We start from the raw sequence: 19,231 nt of genomic DNA on the forward strand, positions 1-19,231 counted from the left end.
TCTTTTTTTTTTTTTGTCTGTTCTGATTGGGTGGGCCAGCCGTCAGTTTGAGTGGGCCAGTGCCACCCTGGCCCTTATGTAGCGTCGCCCCTGGTGAGTGCATGTGTGTGTGTGTGTGCGTGCGTGCATGTGTGTGTGTGTGTGTGTGTGCATGTGTGTGTGTGTGTGTGTGTGTGTGTGCGTGCGTGCATGAGTGCATGTGTGTGCGTGTGTGTGTGCGTACGTGCGTGCATGCATGTGTGTGTGTGTGTGTGTGTGTGTGTGTGCGTGTGTTCACTGCTCTGTGTGTGTGCATTTCGGATGGGTTAAATGCAGAGCACAAATTCTGAGTATGGGTCACCATACTTGGCTGAATGTCACTTCACTTACACCAGTCAGAAATGGTCACTTATGTGTCTAGACTGACTCCTCCATTGTCTTTATGGCCATGCAATCGTTTAAAATAGCTTTTAGTTGCAAAAGAAAAGTACTCCCAGGTCATTTTCTAACACATGGTATTGTTTTTTTTTTTTTTTTTTATAATTCAAATATTTATTGAGTTTTTGCATTTTATAACAACAACAACAACAACAAAAAAAAAAGTATATATATTGAGGTGATATATATACAGTGAGGTTCAATGTAAATCTCTATAAACAGCTGATGTCAAAGTTACATTGTAGACATGTAGGTGCAGAAATTGTCCCATTGTTCCTTCATGGTTTCATTCGTACAGTGTAGCCTTCCCAACATCTTTTCGCATGCTGCATTTTCAGTCATTCTTTCTTTCCACATTCTAAGTGTTGGGGCATGAGAGTCCTTCCAAAATTTCAAAATGAGTCGAGAACATGTTACCAAAGCAGTATTTAACACTCTAAAAGTATATTTATTTAACATTGGGACTTCTCTTTTATCTCCGAGTAGACACAGTCTAGGTGACTTGGGCAAACTACAGGGAAACCAACCCTGCATGTAACCTAAAACACTGCTCCAAAAGGCATAAATCACTGGGCATTCCCAAAGGGCATGCATCAAAGTGCCTTTAGCTATTTGGCATTTCCAACACAAATCGTCTCTGCCAATACCCATTTTATAAAGCCTAGAAGGAGTATAATAATATCTATTAAGGATTTTGTATTGAATAAACTTGCCCCTTGCTTCTCTAATGTACAATCCATTATTTGACAGAATTGAATCCCATGTATCATCATCCATTGTACATGCTAAATCTCTTTCCCATATTACTTTCAGACTTTTATTTGTCTTATTTTTAACCCAGGGGCAAATATTATACCATTTTGAGGCTTTGCGCAATAGTGGAGGTAGTAGCAGAAAGGTTTCTATAGGATTTTTCCCATTTAATAGCTTAACACTTCCTTTCAAACAATCTCTGATTTGTAAATACTTCCAAAAGTGGTCAGGACCCTCCAAGTTAAATTTCCTTTTGACATCATCATATGACATAAATGTATCTGCCTCCATTAGATCACCTATAGTTCTAATACCTTTTCTTAGCCATTGTGCCCAGTAAATAGTCTGTTTATTAATTTTAATTTTTGGGTTATGCCACAAGGAGGCGTATTTTTGCACATATGTAACAAGCTTGTATTTTTTATGTACCTCCAACCACACCATTTTAGAAAATTTCAAGACAGGATTTTGCATTTTATCCCCTTTATTTGACTTTTGTGATAAAATATCTATTGGTGTGAACGGAGAGGCAAGCTCTTGTTCTATTAAAATCCAGTCCAGGTTATTTTTCCCTGCCCAATGTTTGGCCATCCTAGACATTTCAAAAGAAATACTATAATGTTCTATATTGGGCAGGGCCAATCCCCCTTCTTTTCTTGGTTGGCAAAGCCGATTAATATTAATATGAGGTTTACCACCATTCCAAAGAAAGTGTTTTATCATGTTATTGTAACTTATTAGTATTGGCCGTGGTATACACATAGGCAACATTCCAGTATAATAATTAATAAGAGGGGCTATGGCCATTTTCATTGTGTTTACTTTCCCCCATAATGTTAAGTTTAACTTACTCCATTTATCCAAGTTAGTCTTAATTTTGTTGAGCATTTTTCCCATATTGTCAGCCATAATATCATCAATATTTGGGTTCAATTCAATTCCAAGATATTTCATTCCTTTATCCAACCACCTAAAATTTAAACCAGTTAATAAACTATGAGTGCAAGCATGTGAGACTGGCATCGCCTCAGACTTATGCCAATTAATTTTGTATCCAGAGAACAACGAATAGTTATCAATAACTTCAAGTAAGGTTGCGATAGAGTTAGTGGGGTCTTGACTTAATACCAAAATGTCATCTGCGTACAAAAATAATTTGTGTTCCCTGCCCCCAGCGAATACACCTTTGATTCTTGAGTTTTCTCTAATTTGAATAGCCAATGGCTCTAAAAAGATAGTGAATAGCAGTGGACTTCAACTACACCCTTGGCGGGTTGATCTGGAAATATTAAAAAATGGAGAAAGTACCCCATTTGTGAACACAGCTGCCTTTGGTCCCGAATACAAGGTTCTAATCCATCTACTAAATTTTCCACCCAGACCGAATTTCACCATGGCGGTAAACAAAAAACTCCACTCTACCCTGTCGAAAGCTTTCTGGGCATCTAGAGATATAGCTAACACAGGATTTGCATTGTTTCTATTCATATATAAGAGATGCAATAATCTTCTCATGTTATCTGACGCAGATCTGTTCTTGATAAAACCTACCTGGTCGTTATGAATAATTTGTGGCAATACAACCTCTAACCTTGTTGCTAACACTTTGGATAATATTTTACAATCGACATTTATTAAACTTATTGGTCTTTAATTGGCTGGGTCGGTTAAATCTTTGTCGCCTTTTGGAATTAGAGATATTACTGCCTGGTTAAAACTTTCAGGAAGTGATCCATATTCAAATGCTTCATGAAATACTTCAGTCAAAAATGGGCAGAGTATGTCTATAAATTTTTGATAGAATTCGATTGGAAAGCCATCTATCCCAGGTGACTTTCCAGATTTCATTGCACCAATAGCTTTATTTACTTCAACCTCTGTTAAAGGAGTTTCCAATTTGTCTTTATCGTTTTGTGAAATTTTTGGTATTGTCATTTTGTCAAAAAATGCATCCATCCAATCCTTACTGACCATGTTCTCAGATGTATACAAGTCTTGACAAAACATTTTGAAAGCCATGTTAATATCTGAGGAAGATGTAACCAATGTATCATCCTTTTTGATTGCGGTAATTACATTCTGATTATCTATTTTTTTAAGTTGTCTTGCCAATAACCTTCCCGTTTTTTCCCCATTCTCATAGAAGTTCGTTTTAAGTCGAAAAAGACCATACTCTGCCTTCTTGTTATAGATTTCATGGAGACTAAATTTAAGCTGACAAATCTCTTTAAATTTACTATCATCAAATTTCCCTGCTATTTGTTTTTCCAAAGTACCAATATGTTCCTCCAAAGTTTGTATCTTTGCCTTATTTTCTTTAACTTTTTTAGAGCTAAAAGCTAAGCATTTACCACGAACAAACGCTTTCAGAGCATCCCACACTGTAGCCAACCTGTTAGTAGACCCCACATTTATCTCTAGAAAGTATTTGATATCCTCCTTCAATGTTGACACAAATTGTTCATCCTGCAGTATGCTTGAATTCAGTCTCCATCTTCCTTTACAGTTTTTCTCAACCTTTAAATTTATATGTAGTTCCACCGGTGCATGATCCGTTAAAGCGATAACACCTATTTTACAGCTCGATACTAAGTCAACACATGAATTAGAGATCAAAAAATAGTCTATTCGAGAATAGGTTTTGTGGCAGTGAGAATAAAAGGTGTACTCCCTCTCCAGAGGATGTATAAGTCTCCAAATGTCCACCAAGCCAACATCATCTTTTAGAGAACTTAATGCCAAACCTGTTTTAGTGATTGAAGTTACATTATTGGCACTTCTATCAATATATTCATCCAAATCATTATTGAAATCTCCACCTAATAAAACATGTCCCTGCAAGCTTCCCAACATCTTATTAACCTTATGTATAAAATTAGGTTCATCCCTGTTTGGAGCATAAATGTTGCATAAAACGACCTGAACGCCATTAATAAGTGCCTGGAGACATAAATAACGTCCAGTTTCGTCCTTAAATTGTTGTAATAAAACAAAATTAAGTCTTTTATTAATAAGTATCACAACACCGCGGCTTTTACTTGATACTGAGTTATGAAATACTTTCCCAACCCAATCCCTTTTTAACTTCAAGGCTTCATTTTCATTTTCAAAGTGTGTTTCTTGAATGTATGCAACATCAGTGCTATGAGACTTAAGATAACTGAGTATTTTTTTCCTTTTGATTGGCGTACCGCATCCATTTATGTTCCATGATACAATATTAATATCTATATTACCCATTGTTATGCCACCGCAAGTTATATAGAAGCCCCGCATCTTCCAGTCTACAATAGTTAAACAAATATTGACAGCTTTGTGTGAACCAAAATGTAAATAATACCACCTCACTTTGAAAACCCATACTGGAACAACCAAAAAACAAAACTAGCACTGACCTAAAAACGAACATGACAGTGCAAATGCCCTCTAGGCAAAGCTAAAGTTATCTCTGGTCCGTGTGGGTCCCACAGACAGCGAACTCCGCTCCTCTGGCTGTCCAGGCGATGCCCCAGCGATCCCGCCCCGTCTTCTGAAAGAACTTATCAACTCTCCCCCACATGTGTAGTAAAACCTGTTGACCGATCACTCCATCTCGTCTTGAATGTTATCACGTACAAATTTCTCTGCCTCCGCAACATCTTCAAAGCTCTTCCGTTCATCTTTCCATGTAAATCGTAATGTTGCTGGATGTGCAAGTGTGTGCTTCACCTGATGTTGCCACAGCGTTTTCATTACCGGGGAGAATAGCTTCCTTTGCGCAGCGCGCTCGGCGGTCATGTCCTCATAAAACGACATGCGGCAGTTCTCCCATATTATGCCTTTCTTCTGTTTTGCGGCAGCCAAAACTTTCTGTCGTGCAGAGTAACGAAGAAATCTCACAAGAATAATCCGAGGGGGTTGCCCAGGGTCCGGGTGAGGTCTCAAACTACGGTGGCATCTTTCAATTTCAAACTCGTCTCCACGTAGCCCCAGGCCCTCAGCGAGTATCTTCTTCACAAAATCGCTCATATTGCCACCTTTTTCCATGCCTTCTTTCACACCTATAAGCCGAATATTCTTCCTGCGACTTCTATTTTCCTGGTCGTCAACACGAGCCCAGAGTTGCTTGAGTTGTTTAGAACATTTACCGTTGTCTGCAGCCATGCTTTTCACCTTGTCCTCCACATCCGAAATGCGTCCCTCGGCCTCGCTCATCCGTATTTGGGTCGCAGTCACAGCGTTTTTTAATTCAGTCATGTCTGACTTAATAAAAGATACATCTGCTGCAACACCATTCAAAATAGCTCCCATTTTAGAACGCTTATGTCCATCTTCTGGGTTTCTTCTTGGTTAGCGTTGGTATTGCTAGCTGTTGCAGAGTTAACATTAGCATCACCCACCGTAACTGTAGGCAAACGAGTTTGTACACTCTTCTTCTTGGACCCCATGGATATGTTTTCCATCGATATCAAGATTAGTGACTTAAGAAGTCACCACCGTTCAGTAATGTGTTGTTTTGGGGAGATTAAGTTGTTTAAAACCAGCATTAGGTTGACGGGGTTCGGAGCTTTGCTACGGCGCGGCCATTCCCTGGTACCTCACCACGTGACTCCCATGGTATTGTTGAAATTCTAGACCACACGTTGCTAATTGTAAGCCAATGCTACTGATCTGAATTGTGCCGATACTTGTGATTTGCTGCATGCCCTTTACCCAGAGAAAAGGCCAAGAGTAATAGAAGAAATTGGCTATTGATCAAGAACATGTAGATAATAGAGCTCTAGTTGGAGTTCATTAACTATTTGTCTGCTGGTCACTTCTGCTTGCAAACACACCTCTGAAGTTTGGCTTACTGTCTGCTTTATTCCAGCATATCACTTATTTATCACTGCCTGAATGCGACTGTGAGCCTGTATCCTGTGAACTCATTTGGTCTTGTACAAATGGCAGCAGTCAATATGAGCACAGCTGAAATCCCATAATTAAACTGGACAGTTTATTGGGAACAAATCATTATAAAGAGCAACAAAGATGTCTTCTCCCAAACGCTCAAAAAAGCAAAGCATTGTGAATAGGAAAGCCTACAACAATATAATTGGATATTATATAACCAATTAATACCTATTCTGCCATAATTAAGCATAAAAAATATGAAATGGCTTCCCACAGCCAGTTTTATTGTGTATAAACTTCAATTTTTTTTTACTGCATATAAATTTCAAATTTTACTGCTCACATTGCATAACAGATGAATGTTAACAAGCCCAAAATGATGCGAGTGAAGGGAACAGCTACAGGTCATGATACACACCTACTGGTACTTATTTAAAATGACTAATGTGATTACAAGGTGTGGGGACATGACCAGAACAAAGGCGGGGAGACACTTGCTTGCAGTCAAAAAATAGAGTTTATTGACTCCCAAATAACATTGGAGACATTAAAGTTGGCCCGAACTAACTCCTAAGAGGCCACGTACACCCTTTTACACCCAAGGGTCAAACCATCCCAATCACAAAAAAAGAAAAATCATACACACACAGTATAAACATCAACATAAACTCAAGTAAATATGAAATTCAAAATAAATTAAGATCAACATGATCAAAATGACCCATACTCAGAATTCGTGCTCTGCATTTAACCCATCCAAAGTGCACACACACACACACACACACCCGGAGCATTGGGCATCATTTATGCTGCGGCGCCCGGGGAGCAGTTGGGGGTTCGATGCCTTGCTCAAGGGCACCTAAGTCGTGGTACTGAAGGTGGAGAGAGAACTGTACATGCACTCCCCCCACCCACAATTCCTGCCGGCCCGAGACTCGAACTCACAACCTTTCAATTGCGAGTCAGACTCTCTAACCATTAGGCCACGACTTCCCTCATGAGATGATCAAAATGAGATTATACAGGGCCGCTGCTGGCCAAATGGGTGCCCTAAGCAGGATTGTAATGTTGTGCCCCCCTTCCCTAAATATATTTAAAAAAACACCTCATGGGGTGAAAATAGAACTTTAATAAAATAAAAAAGTAAATAAATGAATTAATAAATTGTATTATTTACAAATGACAATTATAGCTCTCGACATTTACCTATGGCTATAACTTTAGTATGATTTAGTCTCAAGCCTTCAGAAATCATGCAAAAGTAAATCAAGCCATTTTATTATGATAAAACCATGGTTTATTTTTGTAAGGGTTGTGTGAATATTTGAATTAAATGTTTGGCCAATAGCCTAAACAAGGATTTGATTGTCCTTTAAGTGTAACACCCTTTTTGAAATTTTTGTAATTGTAATTGTAATTTTTCAAATTACCCTTTGGCTCCCTTTGCAGGCATTTGTAATAACATATTATGTAAATATTTTTTTTATTTCCTTCGATGAATAAAAAAAAAGAAAAAAAAAAGCTATGTTTTTAAAATATAAATATTTTGTAATAACAATATACACTACTGGTCAGTAATTTGGGGTCAGTAATTTTTTTTCTTTCTTTTTCTTTTTAAATAAAATCAATACTTTTATTCAGCAAGGATGTGTTAAATTGATAAAAAGTGATAGTAAAGAAAATATATTATTAGAATCTATATTATTAGATTTTTTATTTTATTTTGAATAAATGCAGTTCTTTTTAACCTTTTATTGATCAAATATATTAGCCAGCAGAACTGTTTCCAACACTCATAATAAATCAGAATATTAGAATGATTTCTAAATGATCATGTGATCGACTGATGTTACATGTGACACTGAAGGCTGGAGGAATGATGCTGAAAATTCAGCTTTGCGTCACAGGAATAAATTATTTCTTTTAAGTATATTCAAATAGAAAACTATTATTTTAAGTTGTAATAATATTTCACAATATTACTGTTTTTTTCTGTATTTTTGATCAAATAAATGCAGGCTTGATGAGCAGAAGAAACTTCTTTCAAAAACATTAAAAATAGTAATGTTTCCAAACTTTTGGTCTGTACTGTATATATATATATATATATATATATATATATATATAGACCAAAAGTTTGGACACACCTTCTCATTCAAAGAGTTTTCTTTATTTTCATGACTATGAAAATTGTAGATTCACACTGAAGGCATCAAAACTATGAATTAACACATGTGGAATTATATATGGAATTATATACTTGTGTGAAACAACTGAAAATATGTCATATTCTAGGTTCTTCAAAGTAGCCACCTTTTGCTTTGCACACTCTTGGCATTCTCTTGATGAGCTTCAAATAGCCCTTGATGCCTTCAGTGTGACACTACAATTTTTATAGTCATGAAAATAAAGAAAACTCTTTGAATGATAAGGTGTGTCCAAACTTTTGGTCTGTACTATATATATATATATATATATAGCCCGAAGGAGCGACGTGGGGCCGCCTTCCCGTGGGCTCACCACCTACAGGAGGGACCGTAAGGGGCCGGTGCTTAGACAATCGGGTGGCAGTCGAAGGCGGGGGCCTCGACAGCCCGATCCCTGGACACGGAAACTAGCTCTAGGGACGTGGAACGTCACCTCACTGGCGGGGAAGGAGCCCGAGATTGTGCGTGAGGTAGAGAGGTTCCGACTAGCGATAGTCGGACTCACCTCTACGCACAGCTTGGGCTCTGGTACCACACTCCTCGAGAGAGAATGGACTCTTCACCACTCTGGAGTTGCCCAAGGTGAGAGGCGGCGGGCTGGTGTGGGTGTGCTTATAGCCCCCCAGCTCAGCTGCCATGTGTTGGAGTTTACCCCGGTGAACGAGAGGGTCGCTTCCCTGCGCCTTCGGGTCGGGGATAGGTCTCTCACTGTCGTTTGTGCCTACGGGCCGAACGGCAATGCAGAGTACCCAGCCTTCTTGGAGTCTCTGGGAGGGGTGCTGGAAAGTGCTTCGACTGGGGACTCCGTCGTTTTACTGGGGGACTTCAACGCCCACGTGGGCAACGACAGTGACACCTGGAGGGGCGTGATTGGGAGGAACGGCCCCCCTGATCTGAACCCGAGCGGTGTTCAGTTATTGGACTTCTGTGCTAGTTACAGCTTGTCCATAACGAACACCATGTTCAAGCATAAGGGTGTCCATCAGTACACGTGGCACCAGGACACCCTAGGCCGTAGGTCGATGATTGACTTTGTGGTCGTTTCATCCGACCTCCGGCCGTATGTCTTGGACACTCGGGTGAAGAGAGGGGCGGAGCTGTCAACCGATCACCACCTGGTGGTGAGTTGGATCCGATGGTGGGGGAGGAAGCTGGACAGACTCGGCAGACCCAAACGTACTGTGAGGGTCTGCTGGGAACGTTTGGCCGAGTCTCCTGCCAGAGAGATCTTCAACTCCCACCTCCGGCAGAGCTTCGACCGGATCCCGAGGGAGGCTGGAGATATTGAGTCCGAGTGGACCATGTTCTCCACCTCCATTGTCGAAGCGGCCGCTCGGAGCTGTGGCCGTAAGGTTTCCGGTGCCTGTCGAGGCGGCAATCCCCGAACCCGGTGGTGGACACCGGAAGTAAGGGATGCCGTCAAGCTGAAGAAGGAGTCCTATCGGGCCTGGTTGGCTTGTGGGACTCCAGAGGCAGCTGACAGGTACCGGCAGGCCAAGCGGACTACAGCCCGGGTGGTTGTGGAGGCAAAAACTCGGGCCTGGGAGGAGTTCGGTGAGGCCATGGAGAAGGACTATCGGTCAGCCTCGAAGAGATTCTGGCAAACCGTCCGGCGCCTCAGGAGAGGGAAGCAGTGCCCTACCAATGCTGTTTACAGTAGAGGTGGGGAGCTGTTGACCTCAACTGGGGATGTCGTTGGACGGTGGAAGGAATACTTCGAGGATCTCCTCAATCCCGCTGTCACGTCTTCCATTGAGGAAGCAGAGGCTGAGGGCTCAGATGTGGACTCGTCCATAACCCAAGCTGAAGTCACCGAGGTAGTCAAGAAACTCCTCGGTGGCAAGGCACCGGGGGTGGATGAGATCCGCCCTGAGTACCTCAAGTCTCTGGATGTTGTGGGGCTGTCTTGGCTGACACGCCTCTGCAGCATCGCGTGGCAGTCGGGGACGGTGCCTCTGGGATGGCAGACCGGGGTGGTGGTCCCTCTTTTTAAGAAGGGGGACCGGAGGGTGTGTTCCAACTACAGGGGGATCACACTTCTCAGCCTCCCTGGGAAAGTCTATGCCAGGGTACTGGAGAGGAGAATCCGGCCGATAGTAGAACCTCGGATTCAGGAGGAACAGTGTGGTTTTCGTCCAGGCCGTGGAACACTGGACCAGCTCTATACCCTCTACAGGGTGCTGGAGGGTTCATGGGAGTATGCCCAACCAGTCCACATGTGCTTTGTGGATTTGGAGAAGGCATTCGACTGTGTCCCTCGCGGCGGCCTGTGGAGGGTTCTTCGGGAGTATGGGGTCCGGGGCCCTTTGATAAGGGCTATCCGGTTCCTGTACGAACGGAGCAGGAGCTTGGTTCGTATTGCCAGCTGTAAGTCAGACTTGTTCCCGGTGCGTGTTGGACTCCGGCAGGGCTGCCCTTTGTCGCCGGTTCTGTTCATGATTTTTATGGACAGAATTTCTAGGCGCAGCCAGGGGCCGGAGGGGGTCAGGTTTGGTGACAACACGATTTCGTCTCTGCTCTTTGCGGATGATGTTGTCGTGTTGGCGTCATCAGGCCAGGACCTTCAGCATGCACTGGGACGGTTTGCAGCCGAGTGTGAAGCGGCTGGGATGAGAATCAGCACCTCCAAATCCGAGGCCATGGTCCTCAGTCGGAAAAGGGTGGCTTGCCCACTTCAGGTTGGTGGAGAGTTCCTGCCTCAAGTGGAGGAGTTTAAGTATCTTGGGGTCTTGTTCACGAGTGAGGGAAGGATGGAACGGGAGATTGACAGACGGATCGGTGCAGCTTCTGCAGTAATGCGGTCGATGTACCGGTCTGTCGTGGTGAAGAAAGAGCTGAGCCGCAAGGCGAAGCTCTCGATTTACCGGTCAATCTACGTTCCTACTCTCACCTATGGTCATGAGCTTTGGGTCATGACCGAAAGGACAAGATCCCGGATACAGGCGGCCGAAATGTGCTTTCTCCGCAGGGTGGCTGGGCGATCCCTTAGAGATAGGGTGAGAAGCTCAGTCACCCGGGAGGAGCTCAGAGTCGAGCCGCTGCTCCTCCACATCGAGAGGGGTCAGCTGAGGTGGCTCGGGCATCTGTTCCGGATGCCTCCTGGACGCCTTCCCGGGAAGGTGTTCCGGGCACATCCCACTGGGAGGAGACCCCGGGGGAGACCTAGGACACGCTGGAGAGACTATGTCTCCCGGCTGGCCTGGGAACGCCTCTGTGTCCCCCCAGAAGAGCTGGAGGAAGTGTCTAGGGAGAGGGAAGTCTGGGGTTCTCTGCTTAGACTGCTGCCCCCGCGACCCGGCCCCGGATAAGCGGTAGAAGATGGATAGATGGATGGATATATATATATATATATATATACACACACATTCATAATAAACATTAAATGATGACCCCCCCTGCTCTGACTAGCCAGTAGACTATGCCTACACTACCCAGAATTCCTAATGATGGTATAAAATGGGAAGCAGGAAGGCCCCACTTCCTCTTAAACCCCACCCCCGAAACATGCTGCAGTCATGAACCCAGAGGAAAAAGGTAAGGAAATAAAACTGATAAACTTTGAATAAATAAATATAAAATTAACCTTTTTGTTGTCTCTTTTCTTTGACCTAATGTGCACCTTAGGCCAGAAAAATAAACCCAAAATTGTATTTAAACAAACAATAGAAAACAAACATTCATATCAATAATGTAAACCAAACAAAACACAAGGCATAGCCCAAAGATTAATGAAAATTTATGACATTGTCGCAAAAAAAGGCCATTACTCTACCTCCTGAATTATGCAATACACATAATTAGCAAATCAAGGTGGTGTTGCATTGTGAAAAAATAAACAATCCCAAACTTGTCCACAGCTATTAGTTAACCAAACGACTGATTAATTATGCAATGGATAATGACAGTAGAGATCTGCCTCAAACAGGATAATTGCAGATAAATGCTGCCAACACCATAACAGATGATGCAAAATAAATAAGTCAAATAAATATAAATGGGAATAGAGTTATTAAAATGATGTACAGTTGTTAAATTGTAATGAATAATAATGAAAACTGCACACAGACAGGAGCTCCTGTTATCTTTTATTATCTCATTGTTTGGTATAATAATAATAGTATTAATCTTAGTTTTTTATTAGTTGATTTCATGCTAAACAGTGTATTTTTTTCATACTATAATTAATATTGACAAAACTATCCACAAATAATGTTTCCATCTCACCCAGGCAATCTGATTTAATTAGACAAAAGTTGATGACTCAAGGTGTCCTTGCAAATAGCAAGGGCAAAGTACGCAGTACTCGTTACATATCTAAGGAAACCAAGGCTATGTTAGTAACCAAGTACATTCCCTTTTGATACTACACTTGTTCTGTGTTGTATGCCGTTAAGCTAGACGCTAGGTGACTAAACAGTAAGAACAGATTGTAATGAACACGTAAGAATATCCCAAACACGTCGGGGATGCAACAGTGACAGTCATCTAGTTGACCTCATACGGATCAGGCACCAAGGGACCTGAGAACGGATAGAGGAAAAGCTAGAACCAGGAGAGGCCCGAACGTAGTCGGGGTACTAGGCTGGAAATCGAGCAAAGGCGACCATGTTGGTGGCATTTATGCTGTCAGGATCTGTGTTTGTAACGCCGGAATATCCAGGTTATAGAAGTTGTCGAATGTGGACAGCGAGGCCCAGCTGCGATAGACACACCACTACTAGACCATGCCCACAAGGAGGCCATGCCCCTTGGGGAATGTGCTCTAACACCTGTAGGGACATTGTCCCTAAAGATATAAGTATGCGAGAGCTATCGTATCCACTATCCATTTAGATAGCATGGGATACGAGACAGAAAGACCTTTGTTTTGACCTCCAAAGCACACAAAGAGCTGTTCTGACTGACGAAATGAGGCAGAACGGTCAATGTAGGCTCCTGATCATCCTGAAAAGGAGGGAGTACGGAAAGAACAGGCCCAAACTCAAGATATGAGTGGCTCACGGAGAGTGCCTGAGAGTCTCCTACTCACTTATCCAAGAGCCACTAGCAGAGCAGTTTTTAGTGACAGAGAACGTAAGTTGGCAGTCTGAAGCTCCACATACAGCCAGCATTTCCAGGTAGTTGATATGGGGCTCGCTTTCTCCACTCTTCCAGATGCCAAAGGTCAGATGGCCTTTGCATAGGGCTCCCCAGCCCATCTTGGAAGCATCTGTGAAGATGACTTTCTGTCTGCCAACTATCCCCACCGCCACCCCATGCTTGTGACAGCCATAGTTCGCCCAAGGAGCCAGGGTTGCACTGCATACCTGGTTCACCTTGATCATTGGTGACTGTGCCGGTAGACTCAGGGCGGGACTTGAGGTTTTAGCCAAAATTGCAGCATCTGCATGTAGAGCAGGCCCAGTTAGCTCATGAGACCTAGCATCTTTTGAAGCCTTTTGAGTTGTCGAATGGCCAGAGTGCACTCCGGCGAGACTAAGGCCCTCATATGGGTAGAATTGACAATGAGCTCTTGGAAAAATTGATCCTGAGTCCCAAAACACTCTAGGTGGTTGTGGAGGAGGGATCTGTGAGCCAAAATGAGCTAGTCATCAAGGTAATTCAGTATGAGAACTCCCATCTGTCTCAGAAGGGAGAGAGCCACATCTATGCACTTTCTAAAAGTGTGGGGAGCCAGGGTCAGCCTGAACGGAAGGATCATGCATTGATATGCCACTCCCTCGAAGGCAAATCTCAAGCACCACCTGTGATGGGGGGCTATCTGGACGTGAAAGTAAGCATCTTTCAAATCCAGGGAAAAGAACCAGTCCCTTGGGTATATTCGCGCAAGGATCTGCTTCAATAGTGATCATTCATAATGAGCGCTTCATCAGGACCCGGTTGTCTTATATCGAGGATGCTTTGAGACAGCCATCCTTTTTGGGGATGAGGAAGTACTGGCTGTAGAAGACTGACTCACTCAGGCTGGGGGACCACTTCTATGTCTTTTTTTCCAGCATAGATTTTACCTCTGAGCGAAGGACATGCACATACTCACCTGTCACAAAGGATAGGACCACGGCATTGAATAACGAGAGCCTCAGAGCGAATTGCAGTACGTAACTTTGTTTTACCGTTTTTAACACCCCTTCTGACACTCCGGAGATGACCTGCCAGGCCTCGGCCCACGTGGCGAGGGGTTGTATTGGTTCGGGCACTGAGTTGCTGTAAGGAACTGTGGTGCCTGTAAATAGTGGAAGAGCAAATTTATTCTCTTTTTGAGTATGCTTGTGTTTTATTGAATCCGTTATAACAGCGGCGCGCTGCCAGGGCTCTATGCACGTCTCTATGCAGGCAACAAACACATCGCTTCGAGCACCAAGGAGCAGATCGGGTGATGGGAAGCCAAAACGAGGTAATTTGGAGGGTGGTCCGGTCGCAGCCCCTCTTCCTGACTGATGCATCAGGCTGACTTCTGAGGCACCGGGTCAGCACTATCTTGGGCTGGGGTCCCTGCCACTTCCAAAGGGGGTAGTGCATAGTAGAGCACGAATGCTGTCGGGGCTCAGTTCGCGGCATGGGCTGGTCTTCAGGAAACTTAGTTTAAATGGTCTGCTGAGTTGGCGCCGGCTTGGGGCGACTTGTGTTGCAGAGTCTGGGATGACTTATGTGCAACGGTGAAGCGCTCATCAACCCCATCTACAGCAGGGCCAAAGAGACCCGCAGGGGAGATGAGTTGAGGAAGGCGGTTTTATCTGCGTCCTTAATCTCCATCAGATTCAGACAGGATGGCGTTCCATCCAATGCCACCAAGCTGTCCTTCGAATGCCCAATAGCCTGGCCTTTGTAGCGCACAGGGCCAAGTCTGTAGCACTGTGCAAGCTCCATAAATGTGGCCAGGTCGTGCTCCACCTCGTGGGGTCCTGAGTCGAACCCATCCAATCCTCGGCATCAGAGAGCGCTATTGACATGCTGTCATCCAGCGGTTCATCCTCGGACCTACCAAAAGAAACTGGGGAGGGATCGATACATGCGGACCTTCAGTCGGCTTGAAATTGATCTCCTCTGAGTGCTGGGATCCTCTGCACCGCTGTTCCTTCCTTACAGGCTTCTGGGAGGAGAGAAACGGGAGTGCACGATGGGCGGAGTCGCTTTCTTCTTCTGAAAAGAAAGTTATCTGCGAGCACAGAGAGGCCAGACTCAAATCCATGCAATGTGGACAGGTCGTGTCAATGAGCGTAGCTTCTGTAGGCATTGCACGCACTCATCGTGCCTGTCATCAGCCGTGGCACGACATTTGCAACAATGGGTGCTGCTTGGGAGATATCAGTTGATATCGCTGATATCGCAGATGTGGCTGAAGGAGAATGAATCAGTTTGCCTGGGTGAGATGGCTGCTTAAATAGTCTGATGCCTCGCAACTTTCTCATAATAATGACATATTTTCTCATAATAATGGAAGTCAGAAGAATGCAGTTCATATTTATTTTGCTTTAGCATGGAGCTGCAGTTTCACAATACTTGATTTACACTTACGAGTAATAGTAAAATGCTGTAAAAAAAAAATCTTATGTTTGAAATGCAATTTACACCTTAACAAAGCCTCTCTTGTGCATGCCAATTTAATTTATGCTTACAGACTTATGTATACTTCCACAACATTTTCCATGTATGCAAATCTTTAAGGCATTTAATTACCAGCATAAATTGTTATTAAAAGACAGTTTATAGCATTATAGGCTTTAGATAACAGAACAAAGCAGTGTTTGCGGTGTTCCTGCATGGGTTTGACCATCAGACGTCACTAGCATGCCATCACTCTTGCCTTGTGTATGCGTCAATTAAGTCTTTATATATATATATATATATATATATATATATATATATATATATGTATGTATATGTATATGTATATTAGGGCTGTCAAAATTGCTCAAAATTGACGTTCGAATATTCCCTCTAAAAAATACACGAATATTCGAACTATTCGAACATCTGGTTGCGCATGTTGTCAATGACGCGCATTAAGTCAATAACAGGCAAAAATAATACAAAGATACATAACTACTTGTATAGATAGTCTATTTAAGTTTAAACATATATGACAACGTATTACCTACACAAAAACAAGGAAATCAACTAACGGCCAAGACTGCAGACCTCACGCTTACTCACCCTCACGTTCTCTGTGCATAATGGTTTAACTGAACAAACACATTTTTTGTGCAAGCAATTTAAGGTCGCGACTGTTGTCCCAAATATAGCAGGCTTCATTCAGTAATTGAAACAAATATTCTTAATATCAATTGAAGTTTTACAGCATATAGAACTGACATTGAATGCTCCGAGCGAGCTGTGCTGTGGTAAACATGGAACTTTTCCTTGACATGAAACGATAAATAATCAAACCTCGGATCCATTGCTTGACAGAACTCCCCGAAGCGTGCCCCATCCGCGATACTGATCGGTCTCATGTCCTTACAAATGAACGAAATTATTTTATCCGTTATGGCCTCTTGTCGTGTTGCAGACAAAGTGCGGCGAGCGAAGCAAAGTAACGTTAAGTGTCAAGACGTGACTGTTTAGCTGGATCTACACATTATGCCATGCTCATTTGGGTGCACATTTTTGAGATGTGACCTCATGTTGCTAGTGCTCGAATGGTATGCTAACTGTATATTAAATTGCTTGCACACAACTTTATCTCGCGGGTCAACAATTTTACCTCATTTTCTCTGCTGCGGTCGAGTTGGGCTCTGCACTTGCTGGCATCTTCCATGAAGATGCGTCAACTTTCAGCAGTGATGCTGTGCCAGACAGTGCCACTCCTGTGAGGCTGTGACCTGTCCCTGAACCCTCAGGCGTGCTAGCGCGCCCACTCGCAAAGCAGACAACCACGCCTCTACTATCGCGGGCCTTTTTTTCCACATTTTTTTTTATTTGAATATTAATTTTCACCTACGAAATTCGTTTTTTTAAAACTATTCGAATACATATTCGAATTTAGAATATTCGTTGACAGCCCTAATGTATATGTATATGTCATTAGGATCTGTCATTCAGACATTCTGTTATTGTTCTCATTTGTAAGTCGCTTTGGATAAAAGTGAAATTATATTACATTAGTATATTACATTTACATTTAATAATTTAGCAGTCGCTTTTGATTAAAGGATATGGTGCTTGTGGGCAGCTGTGGCCTAATGGTTAGAGTCTTAGACTAGTTATAAGAATGTCGCCAGTTCGAGTCTCAGTGCTGGCAGGAGTTGTAGATGGAGGGGAGTAAATGAACAGCGCTTTCTTCCACCCTCAATACCCATTGCTGAAGTGCCCTTGAGTAAGCCACTGATCCCCAGTTGCTCCCTGGGCGCTGAATATATAGCTGCCCTCTACTCCGGGTGTGTGTGCACTTGGATGGGTTAAATGCAGAGCAACAATTCCGAGTATGGGTCACCATACTTGGGAAATGTCATGACTTCCACTTTTATCCAAAGCGACTTACAAATGAGAACAATAAAAGAATGTCTGAATGACAGATCCTAATGACATCATGTAGATTGAGAAGTGGTCCAAGCACTGAGCTTTGAGGAACCCAAGTAGCAAGAAGTTGTGACTTAGAAACCTCACCCCTCCAAGACATCGTGAAGGACCTACCTGAGAGGTAGGACTTGAACCACAGGAGTGCGGTTCCAGAGATGCCCATCTTTCTGAGGGTGGACAGGAGAATCTGGTGGTTCAGATTCAGTCAGATCCAGCAAGATGAGTACTGAGGATTTGGAAGCTGCTCTTGCCATTCCCAGGGCTTCAGTATCCGAGAGCTGGGCAGTCTCAGTTGAGGGGGCATAAGATACTATAGATACTGTATACTCAATATACAGAGATACTAAGTCATATTTATGAGAAATTTTCTCATTGCTATGAATGACAGAATCATATTTTTTTTCTCAACAATAGTCTCAACAATGGTCTGGCTCTCAACGAAGGTGGTCGCATTTTCTCTCACTCTCCTCTCCCTTGCCTTCCCTGCTTTGCTCCTCTTTGTCTCGTAAACTCTGAGAGACTCTCTCTTCACTGCTCTCCAACTAAAAATCATGGATTTGATAACTGGTCTCTCAAAGCAATTGACATCATCTTTTGGGTTCGGGGGAACCTGACTGCCCTGCCGGAACGTTCGCAGCTGAGACTGAGACTATTAACCGCAATATGGATAACAACATGGAGATGAAACGCAACATGGATAAAATCATGGAGAAGCTCACGGCTTTGGAAAAAGCAATTGGATCGAGCGGAGACCAGAAATGGACAAAGAGAGTAGCCGTGGAATTGGAATGCGTTTACTCGCCCCAAGACCAAACAATTGCAATCTTATCGTCTTTCGGCTTCCCTCTACCAGCACTGGTCTCAGCCAAGGCCACTGCTGGAAACAACAACAACCCTGGAAGAGCTCTGTAGTGAGAGGTTCTCGCATTCCTCCCCCTGTCTTCCACAGACACCTGCTGATGTTGACTCTGTCTGGGACCTGAACAAGGCTGTCTCTATGGCAACTTGCTCTGACGCTATCACAATCTGCGGACTGAGGCACCTAGATTGAATCGCAACACTCCAGGCCTACAAATACACGATACATAAATAACACACACACAGATACAGATATGCATGCACCCCCAACCTCCCCCCATCCCTCGCCTTTGCCGCTTTGTACTGTCAGTCTGTCAAGCGGGTCCATGATCAGCGCTTTAATAGCTGCAGGATAGGACAGCTGCTGCCTGCACTAGATTACCTTGACCCCCCCCCCATTTCCCCCCCAAAGTATTGTGTTTATGGTGTATGTGCTTTTGTTGCTGAGGTGTTTTTCGGTTCCCATACTGAATAGACTGGGAAACAGAGCTGGAACCAGACTTGGCCCCTCTCCTCTCTCCTCCATTTTCATTGGTCCCATCCAGCCCTGAGTGGGGTCCCATTTCCCAGTTCAGCCCAGAGAGGGTTCCAGTTCCTGAGTTTAT

General features: G+C 43.4%; 1 protein-coding gene across 1 annotated transcript in view; it reads left to right on the forward strand.

Annotated features, from left to right (window-relative positions):
• The window catches only part of LOC132126443 (synapsin-2-like), a 209,553-nt gene that overhangs the window by 39,177 nt on the left and 151,145 nt on the right, over positions 1 to 19,231 (forward strand). The gene's annotated exons all lie outside the window — the stretch shown is intronic.

This window comes from Carassius carassius, chromosome 44 (genome assembly GCF_963082965.1).
Source record: "Carassius carassius chromosome 44, fCarCar2.1, whole genome shotgun sequence".
NCBI lineage: Eukaryota > Metazoa > Chordata > Actinopteri > Cypriniformes > Cyprinidae > Carassius > Carassius carassius.